The following is a 6,506-nucleotide window of genomic DNA, read 5'->3' on the forward strand; positions in this document are numbered from 1 at the left end:
ATTTCTGATCTTTGAAGGACAATATTTCTGCGTGCTGAGAGGTAAGCAGATTCAGGAACTCGGGTCAGGAAATATATCTTGGTCTGCCTTTAGGACTCCCAAGGGAGTGTGTGATTCTGGGTGGTGGGGTGCTCCTGCAAGTTTGGCGGTAGGGCAACTAAATGCCAGATGGGGCAACTTCCTATTCACAGTATGGATCCTTTACTTGTGCAAGCGTATAACAAAAGTCATTATAAAAGTGTCTTTTTTTTCAGCTAGAACTTTCTTAGGTTGTCAATGATAACCATCACTGTAAGGAAATGATGAGGTCTTACCTGATGCTGCTAGTAAAATGCTTTCACCACCTGGAGGCCATCAAAGACTAGCACTGTTTCAAGAACCAGCAGCAAACCTTTCCTCTGGGAAGCATAAGCCAGAAGCAAACCCAGGGATAACGTAGTAAGCAAGCATTGTGCTTCCAACCTAAGCTGTAGAAAAGATACTTTTGATGAAGTAAAAGGATTCCTGAGGACAACTTCCAGTAAAGATAATCTTTAACCACAATCTGACACAACAGTCAATAAATAGTAATCGCACGTACCTCTTTGGTAGGCAGTGGTCTAACCCAGGCAGAGATGCTTTTAGAACATGGCTGTTCTCACCAACCCTTGATATTTTTTTTGCAATCCAGGCAACATCCACATTGAAAAACCTACGCCACAGCTGTCAGGGCTTCTCTCCACCAGATAATTAAATTCCAACTCTATTGCCATTGTGACAAGTGAGCTCAAGTTTAGTGATACCACCCCTGCCAAGTGAACAAGAATGAGAGCCATCAGCTGCACAGTCGTTAATCGCTTTGCTGAAATAAGAGATGCCTGCACTACTTACCAGCATCCTCCCAGGGTAGGTGTTCAGCCTCCAGGAGATATCTGACAATAACATGGGTACATCTCAGGGGATCGTTGTATTTGGATCAGTGTGCTTATGCAGGAAGGCCTGACCAAAGCGGAGAAAGTCAACAAGTTTAAAGGATGTTCAAGATCTCTTCCAAATCAGAGAAAGACAGAGTTTATCTTGGGGCAGTTGTAGCATAGGCTTTTTCTAAAAGCAAAAGACGAGGCCATTGGCATTTTTTCCTCTGGATTGCACACTTAAGTTGCTCATTTAGGTGAAGAGGGTTTTTTCCCCGTCTACATTTGTCTACAACATGCACATCCATGTTTCTGCAGCTATGTCTATTTTGCTTAGAGTATAGCTTTTAAACTGAGCTTATCCATCAAAAATCAGACTGCACGTTAGCTAGGACCTCCCTAACTCTTTAATAACTGCTTTTTCATAGCTATCTTTCATGTGTAAACCTGTTATTTCTATGCTAGTTATTGAACTATCCTATTTTAAGTACAGCTAGAGGAAATCAGTAATTTTTTCTCACAAGAGAAGAATATTGCTTCACTGCTAGCACCCCAGAGAGACTCCCCCAGTTAATAAAGAGTGACCAGGTCTCATATTTAAGAACTGCACAAACTGTATCTGTTGCCTTGCTTTGCCTGTTGCTCAAGCAGAGAAAGCTAGCTTTCCCCTGCAGTAGTTCCATGCAGGCCACGATGGAGATTGCAGTTGCAGAAGCAAACATCTGTCTCAGACATGGTGTGCCAGCTGAAGGACAGCTTAGACCCCACACAGCCTCCAAACTCCCCCTGTTCCCCCACCTCCTACACAGGAGGAGGTATATATGCCCTCCAGGCAAGCACTTCAGGAGCTTACTGCTAAGCCAACGCCCAGAAAATGCAGCACATTTGAGCAGGAAATTAAACCTGACTCTCCCATCACCTCAACAAATGGCTCAACCAGCCTGCTATAAAGTCAGACTCTTGGAAGTCTCTCCATCCCCTCTTAAAACCAAACACCAGCACACACTTTCTGAATCAAGCTTGTCTGCCCCAGGCCATGGGACGTCAGCACTGGCAGCAGGTTGTGGAGGTCTGAGGTTTTACAGCACCTAAATGATGGGTGTAGAGACTTACAATTGTGGCTAAATAGGTCGGCTTCTTCCTAGATCTCATCCTAGGCTCCCAAAGGCTGAGTTTATTCATCACCCTATGTGCTTTCCTTGCAGCATTGGCTTCTCTGCTTGTCAACACGCCGATTTCTGAATTCCTAGTGCAAAGGAAGCCTTTCATGGTTTGGCATCCTCTTACATGTTTATGCTTCTCAAGATATATTCTCTAGCCAAGTCTTAAAGTTCTTACATTAGTCCCCAAGCCCAGACATCAATCTGTTGCTGATCAGGTCTTTTCACATCATGCTGCTTTTATCTGGAATGCTGTTTTTGATGCTTCCAGGGAAGCTCTGGCTGATGTTTTCAAGAATGTGGTTAGGTTTTTTCCCCTTTTTTGTTTAAAATGACACTTGAGCACAGCTATTTCTTTTAACCTTTTGCTTTTGCCATAAGACATCAGCAAGAAATTTGCCTTATAAATGCTATTATACCAGGGAGGTCTTGATTTGCATCTTTGTCCTTGGATAGGGTAGAGGCAGCACAGGGGTCCACAAACAGAGAGAGATTGTTTTTTTTTTCTTTTTCCTTTTATAGCCTACAATAAAAAGTTTCTTTAAAGGGAAAGAAAAGAGAGGCGCGTGCTTAATATTGAAGAAAAGCCTGCTCGTGCTTGATACATTGGAGAAACAGTTCAAGAACACTTCATCCTCCTGCAACTCCCACACTTCTGCCAAGGTTAGGGAAACCTTGGGTTAGCTGCCACCTGAATACTACATGCTAGTATCAGTCTAAACAAGTTCAGCTGACTGCTTAGATTGTTGTCTTTATTCTTCCTCCTGTTGTTTCCCCACTTTGGCAAATAGAAACCGCTTTCATTTTGGGGGGAGGCCTCAGCCTGAAAGCACCCAACAAAGAGAATTCCCCAAGAGATGCTGGATGAGAGGTCAAGGTTGTTCCATTAAGTCCCCAGACTCAGATGTACTGGTGACCAACCAGCCATCACAAAAATGAGACCCTCTAGGTCAGCGTAGTCTGGGACCAAGTGGATCAGAAAACACAACAGCATAGATTGATAAATGACTGAAAAATTAGACCAAGGAAAAATAAAACCTGAAGAAAGACCCACCCCCTCCATATGTAAACTCTCCCTTTTTCCACACCAATGAAGGAAGGACCGAAGTGGCAGAAAGCAAAAGTACTGCAAACTTTACCTCATTTTTCATTTGACTTCAAATGAAAAACATCACTGACCATAAAATCCTTGGACTCCAAATGCTTCTGCACACAACTCCACTGATGCACAAACCAAAAGAGGAGCAGCACTGGGATGAAGAACAGACTGACCAAGGGATCCCTGCTCTGAAGAGTTGCGACCACACACATGCCAGCACAACTTCAAAGAGAGGATGCAGTCCTGCCCTCCGTGTTCACTTTGGGTTGCCCCTTGCACAAAGAACCAGCTCATTTATTGTCCTATTGCATTGCTTCAGGTCTAAAGTCTAGATCAACCAAGGGATTGAAAACAGTATTTTGTGACTAATGTACCGGATAATTAAGCAGAGCCAAAACCTGAAACATTAGCTCAAATTTAAATTTAAAGTTGTTTGTTTAAACTAACAAATATGTCTGGAGTGTCTCATGCAGAAATGGCTTGGGTTACTACGTCCTGGAGTATAAACTCGAATGGGCTTTGACCAAGTTACAACTGTTCTTATCACTTGGATCTTTTTGTTTGTGTGGGAACAACAACACTGTCCTGAACTCACTCTAAGTATCTTATAGTGAAAGTCACCCGAGTAAACCTGACCTGCTGGTTCATGGAAAATAAGACAAAAATACAGGAAATTCCTCCTCCTCTAACTGTTGTTCTCTTTGTAGTAAGAATCACACTAGTCACTGCTTTCTCTCATAGGACCATGATCTAGGTTATTTAGAGATGGGAAATGAAGAACACAGGAATGGGGAAGAGCTTGAGCACTTCAGCAGATAAAGGAGAGTGACTCCTTCTACTGCACGCTCCTGTGCTGAAGACGCATTACCATGGCTACCTACCTTGGGAGACAACTCTTTTTTTCAGATATTTTGTGGCAGCAGAAAGGACCCCAGTGAAGGCTTTCTTCTTCTCTCTTCCATGAGGAGGTGCCACTGGTGGTCCCCACTGACCAGCCCACCTCCTCCCATGGTGCCTGCACTCACCATTGACCTCCCAAATCCTCTGTGGACCTGGGGCACCTGGTGCTGCCCTGCCTCTTTGCCTCTTCTCCCTGGGAGCTGCTCTCCACAGCACTGTTGAAACCCTGGAGATGAGCTACTAAAACCACTGCCACACCTGTGACAGGCTGTGAGGGAATGGGCTCAGGTCCTGCTGTGCTGGGGGAAAGGTCGGAGGTGGGTAACAGCGGGAGTAGGACTGGGGGAGCAGAGGAAAAGCACAGATTTATTGGGGAGGAGGCATCTGGAGGGAACAGGGTGCACTTCATGATTGTCAAGTCTACTTTATGATATGTCTTTTTTTTTGCCTTACTGAACAATTGTGGTTAGAAATACCCTAATCAGCAGTAACACAGTTAACGACTACTAACTGGTCGCTACGAGACAGCTGCCCAGGACAGCAAGGGATACAGCAAGCCGAGAAGCTGTGGTGGTGCCCAGCACAGGATGCACCCCATGACTTGTGGGCAGCAGCAGAGCCAAAACAGGGACTGGCTGCCAACAGTTGCAATCGCGAAGTAGAGTGCCTAACTCCTTGCAAAGAGGGTTCAGAAATCCCAGCTGCATACTCCAAAGGCAGCAGGTTGAGACCTGGGAAGAGAGCCCTGCTGCACGCCTCCCCTGGCTCTACCCCGCTGCCCCAACCCTGCAGCAGCCACAATCCACTCCACCAGCCAAGCAACTTCATTGAACACACATTCATTTAAGGATTACTCTAACATTGCTCATTTCTCGGTCAATTATTGACTTGAATCATGTTAAAATTTAACACAAATATGCTACTGTGTCACCTGTCCATATATGATGATAATTATATGGTTACCACATTCTTTTAAAATACCAGGGAAAGTATCTACTACTGGAAAATAAAGGCTCACAAACTGCTTTGAAGCCCACGCAGAGAAACACGAAGGTTCCCATTACTTTTATATCAGCTTTACAAGGAATAATCAGTCTAGATTATTAAACACACCTACAAATTAATTACTCTCCAGCTAAAATCTTTGCTTCCTGAAAATGTTTTGTAGAACCTTATTAGAAAGGAAAGAGGGAGGGTAGAGGGTCAGCAGGGAAAGGAAAGGAAATCGTATCATAAGCAGCTTGCACAGCTACAAACAACACAAGAATAATTTTTTTTTTAAAAAAAAAAAAAGACTGCTAACTTTTTCACATTTTAGCAAACTTTTCAATTAGGATTTCTTCCTGGCTATTTAAATATGCTTACAGTAATGATTTTCTGTAATTTGTCTTTTTGCTTTGGAAACATACCGTGCTATTGTCAGCTTTAAAAAAGAAGCAATTTTCTGACTTTTGAGATTGAGCAGGTCACGGAAAAATTACTACTGTGGGAGCCTATAATTAAATAGAGAATGCAGCTGCACTTATGAAAAACTAAAATTAAGTTTATTCTATTAATACTTGATTCTAGAATGGTATTTTACTCTTCAGACACAGGTCTTAGCTGAAACTGTACTTTACCTGCAGAACATCACAAGCTGCACATCTACTTGCAAAAGCAGACATGATATAATATGTACAAACATTGCCAATTATTTGCTGTTCACCTGAATTAGATTCAGTATAGTAATTTACACATGCAGCTCCTTTCTCTCCTTTTTTTCCTAGTATTGGCACATCATTTTTGCGTGGTAGTGGGGTTTTATTTTTTTTAAGGAGCTTAATTAAAATAAATCTATGTAAAATCAGTAATGTTTATCATAAATTTAACTAGAAAAAAAGAGGTACAGAAAGGGACTTTTGAATAAAATTATGTGGTACATCTGAACTGAATAAAGATCTCTTCCCAGCATTTGTCTAGTCATGTAACAGAGACAAGATTCTACACAATACCATAATACAAAACCTTTGTGTATATATAAAGAAAATTCATCACAGTTGCTGATTGAATGTTTACAGATTCCCAGATAGAGATTTTGAATTAAATTCTAAATAAAGTCTTAAAAATATATTTTTAAAACACCTAAAATAAGCAAGATTAAGAAAAGCCTCACCAAGAAAATAAAGTGCAAGTATGTTGACTAAAAATTTATGAGACTTGTTCTGATGTTTGATGATAAAAAATACTTGCACAGAAATCCTGAAAAAAACTATATAAAATTAAAAGAAGGCCAAATCAGCTTAAAATAACAATATGAATGTTATTTAATGATAGTAATAAAAAATAGCATTTCTTAAATTATTGCATGTATGATGACAACCTCTCATAATTTTCTAGGGTAATTATAGGTGAGATTCCACAACCCATCCTTATTGCATGGCATTACAGGAATTACTAAATGTAAATGTTATTTAT

General features: G+C 41.5%; 1 long non-coding RNA gene across 1 annotated transcript; it reads right to left on the reverse strand.

The window, feature by feature from the left end:
- Positions 1-597: 597 nt before the first annotated feature.
- On the reverse strand, positions 598-6,293 carry LOC138722404 (uncharacterized). The gene is made up of 3 exons (XR_011337700.1): positions 6,205-6,293; positions 871-978; positions 598-787 (listed from the first exon to the last, which is right to left on the reverse strand). It is a non-coding gene; the product is annotated as an uncharacterized lncRNA (long non-coding RNA).
- Positions 6,294-6,506: the final 213 nt, after the last annotated feature.

This window comes from Phaenicophaeus curvirostris, chromosome 7, assembly GCF_032191515.1.
Source record: "Phaenicophaeus curvirostris isolate KB17595 chromosome 7, BPBGC_Pcur_1.0, whole genome shotgun sequence".
Taxonomy (NCBI): domain Eukaryota; kingdom Metazoa; phylum Chordata; class Aves; order Cuculiformes; family Cuculidae; genus Phaenicophaeus; species Phaenicophaeus curvirostris.